This window comes from Felis catus, chromosome D2 (genome assembly GCF_018350175.1).
Source record: "Felis catus isolate Fca126 chromosome D2, F.catus_Fca126_mat1.0, whole genome shotgun sequence".
In the NCBI taxonomy this organism is placed as follows: Eukaryota; Metazoa; Chordata; class Mammalia; order Carnivora; family Felidae; genus Felis; species Felis catus.
In genome coordinates this window covers 74,954,998-74,974,198 of record NC_058378.1, presented here as the reverse complement: position 1 = coordinate 74,974,198, position 19,201 = coordinate 74,954,998, and positions in this window count along the sequence as shown.

Sequence of the window (19,201 nt, the reverse complement as noted above, 5' to 3'; positions counted from 1 at the left end):
TCCGTTGCTTTCTCCGCGCCCCAGCCCCAGGACACTGCGGCGTGCGCTGCCTGAAGGGGGGCGCGTATGGATGGGGGCGCTGCAGGGCAGGGGGTCTAGGCGCCCGGGAGCTTCTGCGCTCCTGCTCCCGCCGGCCCAGTGAGGTGCATTCGAGGTTCTTTCTGAGGTTTCGGCACTGGTGAGGAGCATGGATAGGATGCACTCAGGCAGTCCTTGGGCAGCAACTCTTGCCCTGGGCAGCTGTCCAGCCCCGGCATGGAGAAGGCATACTTTGGGGCTCCTCTCCACGGCAGGTTCTGGTGCCTTGTTCTAAGTGATCCACACTTAGTTTCTTAGGTAACTCTTGATCACTGTGGAAACATCTGGTTTCCAAGGAAGAAACCTGGAGTGTCCGTGTGGCTGAGCCCTTGACTGCAGGGCAAGCAGGCGGGCATCGGCAGTTGGTTGAGTGGTTGGCGGGGGGGGGGGGGGGGGGGGTGTTTTCAGGGTGCTGCTTGGGGAGCGCTAGGCTCCCCATCCTGCTTCCGACATGATTGTGTCACTTGAGTCGATTGCCTATTTCCTGCACATCATCTCTAAGTGGGAAGTAACAGGAAATCACTTAAATTGTGTATGTATTGGGGACTCCAGTGATCCCATCCTTCCTGCTGGTGGAAATAGTGGGAACTGGGGCTGGGGCGGGGGTGGGGGGTGGTGGGTAGTGCAAAGAGGGAGGAAGCTGATTCGCAGGGCCAGAGGAGGAGTTGGACTTGGGTGGCCTCTCCAGTGGCTCACCTGGAGCGGTGAGTTTGGTTGTTTTTCCTGGGTAAGCCAGCAGGGCAGCTCCCAGCTAGGTCTTCGTGTTGGGAGCTGAGGTTCACAACCTGCCAGAACACACTTCATGTTTTTGTAGAAGAGATGGGGTCAGCTGGTGGAACAAAGCTAGCCCAGGGGAAAAAAAATCGCCTGTTGGCCCACCGCTCTAGGAAGTTGTTGATCTAAAGCTAGGCTTCTTGGGGCGCCTGGGTGGCGCAGTCGGTTGGGCGTCCGACTTCAGCCAGGTCACGATCTCGCGGTCCGGGAGTTCGAGCCACGCGTCAGGCTCTGGGCTGATGGCTCGGAGCCTGGAGCCTGTTTCTGATTCTGTGTCTCCCTCTCTCTCTGCCCCTCCCCCGTTCAAGCTCTGTCTCTCTCTGTCCCAAAAATAAATAAAACGTTGAAAAAAAAAATTAAAAAAAATAAAAAATAAAGCTAGGCTTCTTGCTGAATAAAGGACCTCTGGCATTTAGATTGTTTTTAAATATTCATTTATTTTTGATAGGGGGGGGGGCAGAGAGAGACACAGAATCCGAAGCAGGCTCCAGGCTCTGAGCTATCAGCACAGAGCCCGACACAGGGTTTGAACCCATGAACTGTGAGATCATGACCCTAACTGACTGAGCCACCCAGGCGTCCCTAGATTTTTTTTTTTTAATTACAAAATCAACAAATCTTTTACTTGAAAAGACTGATAGGTGAAAATTTCCCATTCATCTCTCCTAGGGGTTATTAATAGTTTGTGCTTGGGGCACCTGGGTGGCTCAGTTGGTTGAGCATCTGACATTGGCTCAGGTCACGATCTCACAGTTTGTGAGCTTGAGCCCCGCATTGGGCTTGCTGCTGTCGGTGCAGAGCCAGCTTCAGATCTTCTGTTCCCCTCTCTGCCTGTCCCTCCCCTGCTCCCGCTCACACGCTCCCTCTCAAAAAATGAATAAAAAACAGTAAAAAAAATGGTTTATGCTTTTGTTTCCAGACTCTACCAGGAGCACACATATATTTAGGATATATTTTACAACAATGGGATTAAACTGTACGTAATGTTTTATAATTTACTCCCCCTCCCCTTAAAATTATACCAAGGATGGCCTTTAATATTGGGACATAGGGATGGCCCTCATTCTAGGCTGAAGAGGAGTCTGTGGTCTGAATGTACCACTGTGTCGCCATTTTTCAGCCAGCGAGTGGCATTGGTTGGAGAAATGATTCCAGGACTTAGAAGGGCTCCCAGAGCTCCACAGGAATGCAGAGCAGTTTGAATTCACTGGAATCACAGGTATTGAGATGCTGCTCCTTTGTGGTGCGGGGGCAGGGTGAGGGGATGATTCTTTGTGGAGCCTTCCCATTGACTGATACCATCTGAGTGGGTTGTAGGAATCTTGGCTCCCAACACAAAGGCCTTGGCTGTTTCTCCTTGGCTGTTTCCAGACCCTGCTCATCACCTGATTGTGGCTGGTGCCACCCTAGCTGTTCCTTGGCAAACAATAGCTGGTGTTTACAGTGACACCCTGACAACCCAGGCCATGATTTTCCCAGGAGTTGGGAAAGGCAGGGGGGGTCCCTCTTGTAGTGTTGAATCCACAAAAGTCAAAGGCCCATGGGGAGTCAAGTACTTCACCCTTTTTGACCACAGGTGTTTCAACGAGGTCCTAACACAGTTGAGGAGGGTTTATTGATAAAGGGCCTGTTTACAAAGGGGAGGGTGAGGTATAGGGAAGTAGGAGGAATGTGGGTAACCAGCAGCCAGTGGAAGCAGAGGGGCTGTTACCATCCCTGATTTCAGGAACATCCCTGAGGACGGAGGGGAGAGTTTGCTGAAACTCCAAAGGCCAGAGTCATTGAGCGAAGACCATCTTGGAGGAGGGCTAGAGTCAGCTCAAGTGTCGCCACAGATTGGGAGCCAGGGAGAAGGCAAGTTGACAAGAAACTGGAATACTGCCCAGACATGCCTGTCACAAAAGTGCTATATAAGGAAGTGCCACGCAAGTTCAGCGGAGGCGGAGATATTCACATTTGGCCTTCGTGATGAAAGAAGCCTTTGTGAACGAGGTGGCGTTTGAGCCAGACTTCGAAAGGTACCTGGGATTGTAAGCAACGGAGAGAATAATGGCAGGAAAGCATGCTATGGGCCAGGGAAGAGCGTTAGTAAAGGGACCCAGGTGGGAAAGGGTGATGTTCAGTGAAAGGTGCTAACTGTGCTTATAAGGATGATGAAAGATGGGTTGGCTGAAGCTAGAGCCGGGGAGATTCATATAATACCAGCAACATTCAGGGCATCTGGGTGGTTCAGTTGGTTAGGTGTCCCACTCTTGATTTTGGCTCAGGTCATGATATCACTGTTCGTGACATCGAACCCTGTGTTGGGCTCTGCACTGAGCACGGAGCCTGCTTGGGATCCTCTCTCTCCCTGCCCCTCCCTCGCTCTCTCTCTCAAAATAAATAAGTAAACATGAAAAAAATGATGTACTGCCAGCTATGTTTGTTGAATTCTTACTCTGTGCTGGGTACCTTCCATTACATCAATTATTTCCCAACTTAGGGAGTAGTTATTCTCATTATTATTCTTAATTTACAGCTAGGCAACCATTTAGGGAAGTCAAATAACTTGCTAAGGTGTCCCGGTTAGTAATTGGTGGAGCTGGGATCTGAATTCCAAAGCCTGCATCCCTATCCATGTAATATCCTAACTTGAATTTTTCAACCTAAGGAGTCTGGACTGTTTGGGAGGCAGTAGGGAGTCACTGAAGGTTTAGAATGAGTGGGAGATTAAAAAATGTACTCTAGGACGCAACCCTGACAACAGGAAAAGTGTGGGTTAGGGAGAGACAGGAGGCAGAGAGATGAGTAAGAGAATCCTTAACATCATCTGGCAGAGGGAGAATAAGGATCAGAACTGGGGCGGTTCAAGTGAGAAGGGGGAAGAGACAACAGGTGAGAAAGGGCTCTTGAGAGGAATTGACATCAGATCTCTCCATGCCTTGTCAGATCAGATGTTTCCTCTTTGCCCTATTTACATTAGGAAGAAAAGGTACAGTATGGGATCTACACCATAGGCACTTCGTCCCTGCCTCAATCAGGAATGCTTTCTGTAGAAAGTAAGAGAATACCCAACTAACCAAAAGGATTAATCTTGAGGACCTTTATTGTCTGACTCAAAAAGAAGTCTGGAGGCAAGCAGTTTCCAGACTGGTCCTCAAACCTTTTACCCAGAAAGGACTTACGTCCCAACACAAAGTACTTAAAACATCACCCAAGTCCTTCGGCAACAACCCCAAATGAAAATTTCTTGTTGGCCTCATTCCTTGCACCTCTTCCCCCTGGTGTTCAGTCTCCAAACTATTAAGTGATCAGCTTCTTTCCTTCAAGACTAGCGTCACATCTCGTTCTTGCTTTCTTCTGGGGAGTCTCCTCAACGTAATCCTTTAGCGATTTGTGCTAGTTTGCTAGGGCTGTGTGTTAGTCAGCTCAGGCTGCCCTAACAAAATACCAGAGACTGGGGGGCTTAGACAACATGAATTTATTTCTCACAGTTCTAGAGGTTGGAAGTTTAAGATCAAGGGGTCAGAAAATTTAGTTGTTGTTTTGTTTTGTTTTCCTGAGGCCTCTCTCCTTGACTTGCCAATGGCTGTCTTCTTATAAGGTGCCCTCACGTGGCCTTTTCTGTGTGTGTATCCTTGGCATCTCTTCCTTTCCTTATAAGGACACCAGTCCTGGATTAAGGTGTCACCCTTATGATCTCATTTAATTCTTTCTAAAGGCCCTGTCTCTGAATACAGTCATATTGGAGGTTAGGGCTTCAGCATATGAATTGAGGTAGGGGGCATAATTCAGTCCATAACACTCCCCAACTCCTACTTACCTTGGAGTTCTTCTGAACATATTAAAAAACTTTTCTGGGATGCCTGGGTGGCTCAGTGGGTTAAGCATCCGACTTCAGCTCAGGTCATGATCTCACAGCTTGTGAGTTCGAGCCCCATGTCAGGCTCTGTGCTGACAGCTCAGAGCCTGGAGCCTACTTCAGATTCTGTGTCTCCCTCTCTCTCTGACCCTCCCCCGTTCATGCTTTGTTTCAAAAATAAATAGACGTTAAAAAAATTTTTTTTAAATAAGAAAAAAACCTTTTCTGATTAACAATCTCTGAAACAGAGGTTAGCACTCAGCATGTTTCTTAAGGAGTTCTAAGGATCAACACCCTGTGGAAGGGAAGGGGATAACTGGTCAGACAGAAGGTGAGTTGCAAGTCAGTATCAGTGGAGGGCTCCGCCAACTCTCTGGGAATATCTGGGATGTCTTGTGTTGGGAACGGGAAGGGTGGGACCATTCTCCATGTCGGTCAGTCATTGGATGTAGGTGGCCAAAGGAAGGAGGCATGGCCTTGAATGAGTTGGCTCTTTTCAAATGAGGAGATTCCTGGAGGAGCTGACAGTTGTTGACATGAAGCAGACCATTTAACACTGCCCATGAGTCCACATATGTTCTAACCAGGTAAACACGACACACAGAGTGGCTGATCAGGTACATTGCCTGAAACTACACTCGAGCCTCTGTGGTCTTTTAAGGTGATTAGTGAAGGGGCTAGAATGCAGCCACCATCTATTTTTGACTTGTACCAACATACCGAACTGACCCACTGGTGAACATTAGCTGCTCATGAGGGATTCCCCGTGTGACCATAGGTGTGAGTTGATGGAAAGGTGCTGATGTAATTGTGCTGGGTGACCTGGGGGTCTGGTCCTGCCTGTGCTCAATTCCAAATGTATCCCTTTCATCTTGCTTATTTGGTCCAATTAGCACCATGTCAGCGGCAGTGAGCCAATGTGATTTGTTGGATGTTCAGCTGGTCAACCTCTTTGGACTCTATTATGATGGAGAGCGGGAAAGTTAGTCCTGGGACAGAACTATAAAACATACACTCAATGCAAACTGTTTCTGATTTTTTTCTTTTGTAGGAGAGGAAAGGAATGCATTTGCCTGATCAAAGGCTACATACCATGTACCTGGGACATGTTAATCTTTTCTAGCAAAGAGACCCTATCCAGCACAGCAGCTGGTGTGGGTGTGGCCACAGTTTCTCTGTGGTCTTTGACTGGAGTAGAACAGCTATTGCCTGAAAGTTATCTGTCTTGCTAAGCTTCTTTTCCTGTGCCTGGCTAGAGAGCAAACTTTGGGGGCATACGTTTTAATTTTGCCTGTGTCTAGTGGTGTTTTGTGTTGCTAGTGTTTGTGGCCCAAGTCTGGGATATACTAGGTGGAAATACAACCCAGGGAACCTACCATTGGGTTGCTCTCTGGGTTCCAAGGTTCCTATTTGGTCCTTCCTTCTACCTTTCAGAATCTTATGTTTTCTTTACGTATATAGTGTCAGGAATTTTAGTGGTACTTAGCAGGAGGAATAGGAAAAAGTACACCTGTCTTCCTGGAAGTAGAAGTTCCAAGATAACGTTTCAAAGTGCACAAACCACATACGTTTACAAAGGAAACCAATTATATTAAAACACAATTAAAGGAATATTTAAAAACTTACAATGGGGATGTATTCACATACCCATTTCTTTATTAATATAGTAAATAAAATATCTAGTGGTGGGTCTGATGGTCACGGTAACATTGAAACCTGATTTGCATAAGTGGTGCTGGGAGAATCTGCCACAGTTGAAGTGTGATGTGAAATGATCTGTGACTTCTGCTGGTGACAGAGTCACTGATGTCTCTAATTTGACTGTGTCTTTTTGCCTCCATTCATAATTGAGGGAAACGGCAGTTTTTTTGTGGTAGGTGAGTCAAAATTACAGGTCAATTATTTTCTGATCCCGGTTCATAGACCCACTGAATTCTTAACCTTGGTTAACAACCCAAGCTTCCAAGGGTAAAATTGGAAATATTCTTAGCCTCAAGCCCAGAGCAACAGTAGCAAACCTTGTAAGCAGAGATTTCTGGAAGAGACTTAAAAAAAAAAATTGTCTGAGACCAAAAGCCCCCAGTGGTCAATACGTAAGATGATCAGGCCAGGGCGGCCAAGAGCACGGCTGGATTTGATTAGGGGATGACAAGAAGCCAAGCTTCTGGGCCAGACACTGGATCTCAGGGATTCCTGGTACCCAGAGCCACGAACACCACCTCAGTGAAGTCGGGAAAGTTCAGTGAAGCCTGGTAGTTGCTGCTTATCCAGGAGAGACTCCATCTGAGAACAGGATGGTCTTTGGTAACTCAACTGGGCAGAGTTTAGAAAGAGGAGGGTTCCCCCACCCCTTCTGACAACCAGCCAGTTACCCACTCTGTGCCTGTTCCTGAAACACAAAAGCGATTTTCTTCTGAGGACATTGTGTTCTGAACTCCGGCATTCAGGGCCTGACTCCCACACAATGACGATCCGGGTAGCCCCTGATTGGATTGGAAGCCGCACTGCGTTTTCATAAAAGGCAGAACCGCTCTGTGAAGCCTTGGAGGGGCACAGAATGCTATGTCTGCAGGAAAATGAACTAAGCACCCCAATTTACGAGTTGCCAGTTGGATCCTATTTGCACAGTGCCGGCCTGATGCCATTCGGAGAGTGGTTAGAAGTTTCTTTTGCCTCATTCCTTGATTTTCTCTTTTCATTGAAGTTATAAATAACGGTGCCTCGCATCTTAATGAAAGGGAGTGGTGTGAACAACCAGAGGCTTCGAAAGGAAACCTGAAATAATAGTGCAGTTGCTAAGGAACAGGGCTGGACAAGTTAATTTTGTTGGCATAACATCTCCCCATTATTTAATCTCCCAGCGTATTCATTTCATCCATCTGTCACCATGTCACCGAAGCCGGGAGGAGCTGCTAATTGCAACACCGACGTTGAGAACAGACCTGTCCAAACCTTGTGTAAATTTCAGCTGTCAGAATGGGGCCCTAGCTTTGATTTTACCATTGGAGAGGCCACCCCCTCCTATTTCCAGAAGAAAGCTGGCGAGAGCCTCGTCATTCAGGTTCTGCTGGACCAAATGCTTGTGCTCCCCAGCAGTGGCTCTATACCCTGGCCGAACACTAGTTACCCAGTGTGCTTTAAAAGAAAAATCAGGGGCGCCTGGGTGGCGCAGTCGGTTAAGCGTCCGACTTCAGCCAGGTCACGATCTCGCGGTCCGGGAGTTTGAGCCCCGCGTCGGGCTCTGGGCTGATGGCTCAGAGCCTGGAGCCTGCTTCCGATTCTGTGTCTCCTTCTCTCTCTGCCCCTCCCCCATTCATGCTCTGTCTCTCTCTGTCCCAAAAATAAATAAAAAATGTTGAAAAAAAAATTTAAAAGAAAAATCAATGTCTAGGCCCCCTCCCCATAGATTCTGATGTAATTGGTCTAGGGGCAGGGTGCAGGGTGCAGGGATGAGATTAAAAAAAAAAAAGAAAAAGTCTCCTAAGTGATTCTAATGTGCGGCCCGACTGAGAACCGCGGATTTATAGACTCTCCACTGCTGTGTCTCATTTTCAAAATTCCAAAGCCTCTTGGATTTTTGTAGTCCCCTAATCACTTTCTCCCTATCTCATATAAAATAAATACAATACTGAACTTTTTGTGAGCTCTCTGGGCATTGGGCACAGTGATACATGTTGTATCTGCGTGATCTCTTGGAATCCTTACAGCGATCTTGTAAAGTGGGTATTTTTGTCCGCCCAATTTTACAGAGAAGAGGCCGATGCTCAGGGAGGTTAAGTGCCCAGCCGAGAAGGGACAGATCCAGGGTTTGGACATGGACCTTAATCCCAGGAGAACTTGTTGGTCCACACCAGCGCTCTGCTTTCACTCGTGGGTCTGCACCCACAGGGTCACCTCCACCAAATTTAGGGCCAGCTCTAGTCCCGGTCACCAGCTTTAAGAGCCTGGGATGCTGGTTCAGATGACTCCGGAGCTGCTCAGTCCCATCCTCAGCCTGGGCCCCGGGTCTGAACTCGGAGGAGGTTCACTTGGGCTCCTCAACTCGACTACCTGGATTCCAATCCAGCCCTCCCCCTCTCCCCTTTCTTTTTAAACTTGTGAGTGACCTTGGCCAAGTGTCTTAGTTTCTTTAAGACCCAGCTTCCTCACCTCTTGGTGAAAATGACAAATGTACCTGCTATGTAGAACTATTGCAAAGATTGAATGAACTAATACACATAAAACACTTAGAGTAGGGTCTGGCACACATTTACTCATGAAAGGTTAGTTTTTCCCCCAAGCTTGACTGCGATATAATTGACGTATAATATTGGGTAAGTTTAATGCATATACTGTGTTGGTTAGATACACTTCTGTATTGTAAAATGATGAGCACCGTAGTCTTAGCTAGCACCTTCATCACATAATTTTTTTTGTGGTGAGAATATTTAAGATCTTTTCTCTTGGTGACTTTTTTTTTTTAAAAATTATTTTTTCAATGTTTATTTATTTTTGGGACAGAGAGAGACAGAGCATGAACGGGGGAGGGGCAGAGAGAGAGAGGGAGACACAGAACCGGAAACAGGCTCCAGGCTCTGAGCCATCAGCCCAGAGCCTGACGCGGGGCTCGAACTCACGCACCGCGAGATCGTGACCTGGCTGAAGTCGGACGCTTAACCGACTGCGCCACCCAGGCGCCCCTCTCTTGGCGACTTTCAAGTATATAAGGCAGAATCATTAACTATGATCACCTTGCTGTATACTAGGTCCCTAGAACTTATTCATCTTATAATTGGAAGTTTGTATTGTTTGACCAGCATTCCAGTCTCTCTCCAGTCCCGCCTGTCCCCGCCCGCCCCCCCCCCCCCCCCCCCCCCCCAGCAAGCCTTCTTCCCAACCACAATTCTATTCTCTGTTTCTGTGAGTTAGGCTTTTGGAAATTCCACATCTAAGTGAGATCATAGTATTTGTCTGTCTTTGTCTGATTTATGTCACTTAGCGTAATGTCCTCAAGATTCATCCATGTTGTCACAAGTTGCAGGATTTTCTCCTTTCTCATGGCTGATGGATATACATAATCTCACGCTTTCTTTATCCATGTGTCTGTTGATGGACACTAGGTTGTCTCCATATCTTGGTTATCATGAATAATGTTGCAACCCAAATGGGGGTGCAGATATCACTATGAAATCCTATTTTCATCTGAAAAATTAGCTATTACAGTCATACTTTTATCACCACAGAGCTAGCACTCAGAGGTTGCCTTATTCCCCCACGTTCCTGAAGCCCAGGGATGTCTCGTACCCAGCATGGTGTCTGGGTTTCAGGTGCTGGGCAGCTCCAAGGCTGTCTCTGGGCTTCCTGAAGTTGCTGCCTCAACCTCCTGGTTCAAATATAGGCAACTGACCTCGGAGACTGAACTCTTACCTCTGCCTTTGGTCTATAAAACCATAGCAGGTGGGGCGCGCGGGTGGCTCAGTCAGTTAAGCATCTGAGTTCAGCTCAGGTCATGATCTTCCGGTTCATGAGTTTGAGCCCTGCTTCGGGCTCTGCACTCTCTCTGCACCTCATGGGATTCTCTCTCTCTCTCTCTGCCCCTCACTCACTTGTGCTCTCTCTCTCTCAAAAAACAAAACAAAACAAAAACATATCAGGTGACCAGGACTTTCTTCAAATGTGTTAGTGGGAGCTCTTTCAGTGTCAAGGGAGAGGAAACCCCGTGAAATTGGCTTTAAGCAGGCAAGGAATGCTGGTTGAAGTGAATTGGAAAGTCCAGGGCTGGCTTAGGCATGATAGATCCTGTGACTCATTGGAGGTCCCCACTCATCTGTTTCTCTCTTACCACTTCTCAGAGCTCTTTTCCTCTGTGCTTTTCTAGAAGCTCAGGCTTACAGCCTTATGACTAGCAAGCCGGCTGTAAAGGAATTTCTTAACTGCAGTAATGCCAATAAAAGTCATGGAATGGGCTTGGATCAGATCCACTAGTTCAAGGCCAGCAAGGCAACAGTATCCAGCCTGGCCTCCTCTGGCTTGGAATGGAGAAGTTTGCTTTCCTAGATATCAACAAATCAAACTAACTCCACATGTTACAGCCATCTAGATAGAAAGTGAGCTCAGCCTGGTGCCCAGACAACGCTCAGGAGTCCATTTTACGGCTTGTTTACAGACAAGAGTCTGGGTTTGAAAAAAAAAATTAGATTTTGATGGGGTTGGGGAGAGGAAAGCTGATTAAGAACATCAGCTTCCCCTTCAGATATTAAAAACAAATAAAAACCTGGTAGGATTTAGATGATCTGTAAGAGGATTCAGTGCTCAAAGGGCTGTGTCCAAATCTGTGTGAGCCTTGAGCGCCACCTTGTGAGAAAGAGTGGTATTTTCCTAGGATGAGCTTCTCTCCAGGGAAAAGCTTCAAGCACCTCCCCCCACCAACCCTCAATATTGAGTAGTGCTAGGCTCTCTGCTAGGGGCACAGAAATGACAGTCCTCACCATGAGGAGCACCCCCCCCCTCCCGCCCACACCCAGATGATACAATACTGTACACTATTTCAGAGTATAAGAAATGTCCAACAGGGGGTTCCAGAGAGGGAGGCATCATCTCTTTCCAGGCACTCTGAAAGCCAGCCCAGAGCCGGCATCCCATAAATGCTTGATGAATAGATATGGTTCCTTCCAAGATTCCGCATTATCTGCTCTATTTTTTCTTACGGACACAGGCCTTGGGCTAACATTAGTCTCTGGCATATTCTCAATTTTCTCAAATGTAGACATTTCTTCTCTCACTGCTACGATTCGTCTTCCTGTCCGGAGTTTTAGGATCGATACTTGCCCTTGCCATCTGCCCCTCAATCAATGAAAGGGTCATTATATATCCACGTCTCTGCAGAGGCTGAAGTCTGAGAACCCCCTCCAGCTCCCTCTGTGTTCTCGGAACTGAAATCATTTGTGGTGTGTCCTCGTCCGTACACACACAGGCAGGGAGAGCCAGTGGGCTCAGCAGAGCCAGGTTCCCCAGAGCCCACAAGCAGACCGAGAGCATTGGGGGGTTTGCTTTGCCATCAAGGCTGTGACTTTGTACCTTTTTGATAAGCTGTCCCACCCACCAAAGGGCAGGAAGTCCAGGCCGCTGGGGCCCATGCTCCTCTGTAGTCTGCTAAGCTCCGCCCACATCTCATTTTCCTTCAGCTGGGAGAAAGCCAATCAAATTGAGGGAGCCCCCAGTCCCAAGCCTTCTCTCTGCTGGTAGGGAGCCAGGCCTAGTCTCACCCTTGCCATTCCCTGTTTGGGGCATCATATTCTCTTAGCGTCACAGTTGCCAGCTGCTTCATTTGTAGGCACTACAAGAGGGAACAGCCTGGGTTATTGTAACGGAATGATAAATTATGGAAATGAGTATTGATGAACCAGTATCGATGCTTAACCGACTGAGCCACCCAGGCGCCGCAATCTGATTTTCTATTTAAAAGGATCCCTTTATGAGGTGCCTGGGTGGCTCAGTCGGTTAAGCGTCCGACTTCAGCTCAGGTCATGATGTCACAGTTTGAGGGTTCGAGCCCTGCGCTGGGCTCTGTGCTGACAGCTCAGAGCCTGGAGCCTGCTTCGGATTCTGTGTCTCCCTCTCTCTCTGGCCCTCCCCTGCTCACACTCTGTCTCTCAAAAATAAACAAATGTGAAAAAAAATTAAAAGGATCCCTTTGGGCAATGGCATGAAAGGCCTAGAAAAGGAAGAGGAGAGTGGATGAGTTAGGGGCTCCTGCACAGGCCCAGGTGGACTGTGAGGAAGGCTTGATCTGGGGTGGCAGCGGAGAGGGCAAGCCTCGGATATGCTCTCTGCCGGGACTTGCCACTGGATTGGATGTGGTAGATGGGAGGGAAAGAGGATACGAGGGTGGGTCCCCTGGTTTTGGTCTGGACAACCGGCAGATGATGGCACCATGGGGAAGATGAAGGTGGGAAGAGGAAGGGACCGCAGATGTGGTGTGGAGATCAAGAGTTCTGGTTTGGCCATGTTAAGTTGGAGAAACTACCCAAGTGAGCTTTCAGGGGGACTAGATGGCACTTTGAGAACGACCAGGATGGGAAGTGGCCTCAACCTCTGTCTCAAGCGGAGGTCCCCACTTCTTACCACTGACCCTTTCTTAGGGGCTGTTTCCTCATCTGAGAAAGCTCTCACCTGCCTCATGGCTGCGTTAGAAAGATTTGGTGCGTTAATGTAGGGGAAGCACCTACCTCAAGACATGGTGGGCTTTACTGGTCCAAGGGAAATTCCCTGCCCCTGGTTCTCCAGAACCTTCCTTTCAGTACAAGGAAAAGCCCTTGCGATGTCTGCCTGGGGCTCCAGCTACCCTCCTAAATGACCAAATGTGCCAAGTCTCCTTCCTCCACCAGATGTCAGGCCAAAGCTGTGGAAAGAAAGTGGCTCTTGGGCTCTGCAAGGTGGCATTACCCCCCTCCCACCGCCCCCAGCTTGGAATGCTAGCCTCCCACGGGTCCCCGGCTGGGAGAGCTGGGAAGGGCAGTGAGGGTAGGGAGGACACATTATGGGCTCCTGGCACCTGGCCTCAGGCTGGATTCCTGCAGCCCTGGGCTCTAGCGGGTGTGATGGGGCACCTGCCTGTCCGTGAGAGATCAGAACTCCTGACCAGCTGGGAATAACACAGATTCCTAGGCCCTCTCAGATATACTTGTTTTTGATGATGGTGGCATACTTGAAACCTGTCTTTTTCTGTTGATTGAACTGGAGGGAACAGTGGCCACATTTCATCACAATTCACTTCCCCTTGATGGGGTGGGGGGAGGGAGTTCTTGGGGAAACAGCCACACATATTGGTCTGCCCTGTGCCCAGGTGGTTAAAGCCAGACCAGGCAGAGACTTGTCTGCATCGTAGCTTGTCTGAAACATAAACAGGGAGCCCCAAGCCCATGAGAGTGAGGCAGGGGCTTCTGGAATCTTGCTCTAGATTTTTGCTCTAGAATTCTGCTCTAGAAGGACTCTAGCCTCCTGATAATCCTGACTTGCTCGGCTGAATCAGAATGCGTGTCCCTTTCATTCCCTGCACTAATCATGTTGCTCTTTGATATCTCCTCTGGTGTCGCGTGTTTGATTTCTGTCTGTTCTACCGGACTGTACGTCCCACGAAGGCATGAACCATATCTGCAGTGTCTCCAGCCCCTCATGTGGTTTATTTGTTGGATCAATGGGAACTGAAGGAGTGAATACATTGATGGGGACAAACTGGTGCTCCAGTGTCAATATGGACTCCTGTGAAAACATCCTAGTTTTATGAACCAGCCTTGGGCAAGTTATAAAAACTCTTTGGGCCTCCACCTCCTCATCTGTAAGACAGGAAGAATATAGTGTCTGTCACACAGGGTGTGCACAGGGGTGTGGGAGACGATCCAGGTGAAGTGCTCAGCACATTGGCTGGCCTACAGTCAGTGCCGTAGAAATACTAGCTATTTGTTCTGGGTCCCTATGGCTGTGTAGCAAACCATCCAAGACCAAGTAGCATGAAACACTAACGGTTTTATTATGCTTATGGATTTTGTGGGTCGGGAATTTGGAAGGCACAGAGGGGTACTCTTTTCTGTTCTATCATGTCAGTAGGGACCTCAGCTGGGACTCAAATGGTTGGGGGTGACATTAAATTATTGGGGGTGGGAATAGGTGGGGCTGGAGGATCCACTTCTAAGACATTCTTCACTCAACTGTTTGGTTACTGGACTGAGGCTGCTCAACTGGCACTCTTGGTAGCTGGAAGCTTCTGTGTGGTCTCTCCAGCATGGTGGTCTCAGGGTGGCTCTGGGCTCCAAGAGCAAACTTTCCAGTTATGAGGGCAAAAGCTGCATGGTCATCTTTGATGACCTGGTCTTAGAGTCACATGGTAGTGTTTCTGTCACAGTCCAAGGTACAAGTAGGTACAAGCCCATCCATAACCAAGGGGAAGGGACACTGACCTACCTCCCAATGGGAAGAGTACCACTGAATTCATGGCTATGTTTTAAAACTGCAACACCATCCTTTTTATTTTAAAAATTTAAAATGTTGACACAACTTCAGACATTCATAAAGTTATAAGAGTAGTTCAAAGAATTGGTATTACTCTTCACCGAGCTCCACATGGTAACCTTTAACATTTGCTTTATCCTGCTCTGTCTCTCTCTCTCTACTTCTACATTATTAATTTTTTGCTGAAATGTTGAGAATAGGTTACAGACATGATTAAGACTTTATCCCTGTCTACTTTTGTATGAATTTCTAAAAACAAGGACCTTCTCTTAGATAGTCATAGTACAATGTCTGAAATTATTAATGTTATTACATGTTATTAATGTTAATCCATTATCCATTATCCATTATTTCCAATATGAGACCAGACCCAGACTACGATTGTCTATGAACTCAATTATAAAGACACAGTGTATTTATAGCAGAAGAAAACCCAGCATCGTGTGTTGTGCTCAGTTGTCACATTTCATCAGTTTCCTTCAAACTGGAACAGTTTCTGAGACTTGTTTTATATTTTGTGGATTATATTTTTGAAGACTCTAGAGCAGTCAAGCTTTTAGAAGACCCCTCCTTTGGGTTTGTCTGATGTTGCCTCGTGATTAGATTCAGAGTGTGTGCTTTCGGCAGGAATGATGTCGTGATCTGTCAGTGCATCATATTAAGAGACACATGCTATCGATCTGACCTATTGCTGATGATGTTAAAGCTGATTGTTTGACGTAAGTTGCTTGGTAGGTTTCTCTACTGCAAAGTTGCTATTTTTCCATTTATAATTAATAAACATATTATGGAAAGGTACTTAGTAACCACATAAATGTTCATATGTCAAAATAAAAATTTCACTTACTGATTTGATTATCCATTGAGTATTCTTGCCTTAATCAATTGGCCAGACAGGTGATTTTATAATCCTATCATTTCTTCTACATTTATTCATTGACTTTCCTCGGTAAAGAAGAACTTTTCCTTCTTACTTATCTATTTATTCATGTAAGTATGAATATATGTGTTTGCTTGTTTACATTAGTGTGGATTCTTATTATAGTCAATAGGTCATAAGCTTTTACTATCATTCTATATTTTGATGTGCAGTTGCCCCAGATTTTGCCATTAGATACCAAGTTGGCTTCCAAGTCCTTTTGATGGGTTGTCATTGTTTTTGAACACTTCCTTACTTTTGGGCATAAAATGTTCTAGGTTCTAGGTTCATCTTTGCACTTTTCCTATTTCCACCCTGGAATCAGCAATTTCTCCAAAGAATTCTGTTTCATTTTAATGGATCAGAGTATTTAGAAACCAATATCTGGATGCTTATAGCTTACTGCTACTGGGATGACATTGCTTCTAGGCCCTTGTAGTGAATATAGCTAAGACATAGATGTATGTACACACACACACACACACACACACACACACACACACACATCTATTTTCATGTTGAGTAGTCTGTATATGTTAAGACCCATTGTTCACACGGATACTACCAGTTCCAACCCAGCATTACAGGGTATATTCTAGCTTTTCCCTTTTCCATCTCTGTAACTCCTTTATCTACCAGTGAGAAACCTGGCCCCCATTATTTATTTGCTCAGCCCTAGTGTATACAAAAAGTAGCTTCAGCACTGCTAACCCATGGCTCTGTGAGAAAAACAAGACTAACTACAGAGTTTCAATATTTGTTTAGTAAATTTTTAATCTTTAGTGTATGGACATATTGTCCATATCAAAAGTTGGTTGGGTCACACTATCCTCATATATGGGGGAATCAGGGTGCCTGGGTGGCTCAGTTGGTTGAGCATCTGACTTCAGCTCAGGTCATGATCTCACGGTTCATGGGTTCAAGCCCTGCGTCGGGCTCTGTGCTGAGAGCTCAGAGCCTGGAGCCTGCTTCGGATTCTGTGTCTTCCTCTCTCTCTGCCTTTCCCCTGCTCCCTCTCTGTCTCTGTCTCTCAAAAATAAATAAACATTAAAACATTTTTTTAAATTTAAAACAAGGGAACTGAAGGAAGGTCAAGGAAGCATGACCTTGGACCAAGCCAAGAAATCTCCTTCCAGTGTCAAATTTTCTAACCAGGGCTTGCTTCCCCCACAAGGCTCTCAGCATCTCAGCCAGGAGCTGCTGGTCTCTGTGGGCACCATCCCTCGGGACCATTTGACACTTTGCTTCTCACCAGAATGCTTATGTGGGACCTCTGAGTATTCTATGTCAGGGCTTGGCATGAGAGGAAATAATTGAATAACTTGGATTATTTCATTATCAGCTGAAGATCAGGAAAATGTTGAAGACAAATCTGACTGCAAACAAAATAGTGTTGTCTACTTAGAGAATAATTTCTTTCTCCCTGTAGTTGGGCTGCCTTGGGGACTCATCTGGCAGAGGTCAAAGGGGTGATGGTGGCCATCAGGATCTTGCTCCTGATTTTCATGGGTGTCCCTTTATTGCCAGGATGGAGTGGTGCTAGTCATTAGTCTGGGATAGATATTCTTTATGGTGTTAAGGAAATATTCTCTTCAGTTTACTGAAAGTTTCTAACAGGGATGATAAACTGCCATCAGCATTTATAGAGACGATGATTAAGTCTATTTTACTTAGCAAGTATGTGTGTAGGGCTTCCTAAACACCATGCATTGGTGTAAACAACTTTATAAATGTGAATTTTTCAATCCCCACAACAACCCCATAAAGTAGATAATGTCAGTATCTCCATTTTTCAGTGAGAGAACCGAAGTACAGAGAAGTTTGATTTTTTTTAACGTTTTTTAAATTTATTTTTGAGACAGAGAGAGACAGAGCATGAACGGGGGAGGGGCAGAGAGAGAGAGGGAGACATAGAATCAGAAGCAGGCTCCAGGCTCTGAGCCATCAGCCCAGAGCCCCACGTGGGGCTCGAGCTCACGGACCACGAGATCGTGACCTGAGCTGAAGTCCGATGCTTAACCGACTGAGCCACCCAGGCGCCCTGAGAGAAGTTTAATTGCTTGATAAAAGTCAGCATCAGAGGAAAAGCCATGTTTCCAACCCAGGGGCTCTAGCTGCAAGGTCTTCTGTTTGACTTCTAAATCTGGGCTGTCCCTGTGCTATGTCTTTTATGATCCATCGATATGATAAATTACATCAATAGCTTTCCTGCTATTGAGCAAGCCTTATATTCCAAATCATAATTGGTTATGGTATTACTATTACTTGAAATTTTGCTTATTTGCTTATTGATTTGCAATTTAAATTTTATCTATATTCATAATGTTGTCTCTTGTTTTTTTCTTTCCATGGTACTGTGTCAAGGTTATGCTAAGCTTAATGAATTGAATTGGGAAACTTAGGATCTATTTCAGACTTATGGAACTATTTATATATGGAAATGATAGTTTCTTGAATGTTAAATGAAATAGGCTATAAAATCATTTGGGCTCAGGGGCCTTGTAAACTACTTTTCCAATTCTCTCCTACTCTCAGTTTTTTGCAGAGTTGCTAGTCTGCTCAGATTTTCTATTTATTTAAGAAAATTTGGACAGTTTATATTTTTCTAGAAAACCATTTTATCAAGCTTTTCAAATTTATCATCACAGAATATACCTGTTACTTCTCCATGATTGAAAATAACTTTCAGGGCGCTTGGGTGGCTCAGTCTATTGTGTCCAACTCTTCATTTTGGCTCCAGTCGTGATCCCAGGGTCATGGGATCGAGCCCTGTGTCAGGCTCCACGCTGAGTGTGGAGCCTGCTTGGGATTCTCTCTCACTTGCTCTCTCTCTCTCTCTCTCTCTCAGATTAAAAACAATAAAATAACTTCCATATCTTTGTTTATATCCCTCCACTTATTTCTGATTCTTAGGAACTGTTTTCTCTTTTTTTTCTTGATCACATTATCTGGACATTTGTTTATTTTACTGTGATCTCTTTCCTCTTGTTTTCTGATTAATAAATGCCTCCTTTTTATATTTATTGATGCTTTTCTCCTGCTTTTCTTAGATTTGCTGTCATTGCAAAGAACATTTTCCCTTCCGGTTAAGGTTGAAATCAGAAAAAGGATTTTTTTTTCCCTAGAAAAATTTCATGATGTTTTATTAACAAGATTATCAACACTGTGGCAAAGGCTTCTGTGACCCTCTATCAATTAATCCATTTACACATTCAGTAAAGCAAATTTATTTTTTAAAAAGGGTGTGCTACTGAATGGTTACATTAAACGTCTTTAGAGATATTTGGGCTATTATAGAAGATCAGTTTGTAATTCATATCAAGCATTGCAGGTAGCACTTTCAATTTCCTATCACCATCTGGACTGTCAATTTTCGTGTGCACACACATAGAGGGACCCATCTTCATTTATCTGCCATTTGCAATTAAAAGCTCTCTTTAGCCTAATGCTTCTCAATATGATCTGTGTCCCACTGTGCTCTTTCAGAATAATGATAGCTCAGGATTTAGGGCTGTGGAGGCCTACTTTTACATGGACACATTTTTAATGGACAAAAGGCAATGAAAACAACAAGCGTTTATTCAGCAACCACGTTTTCAACT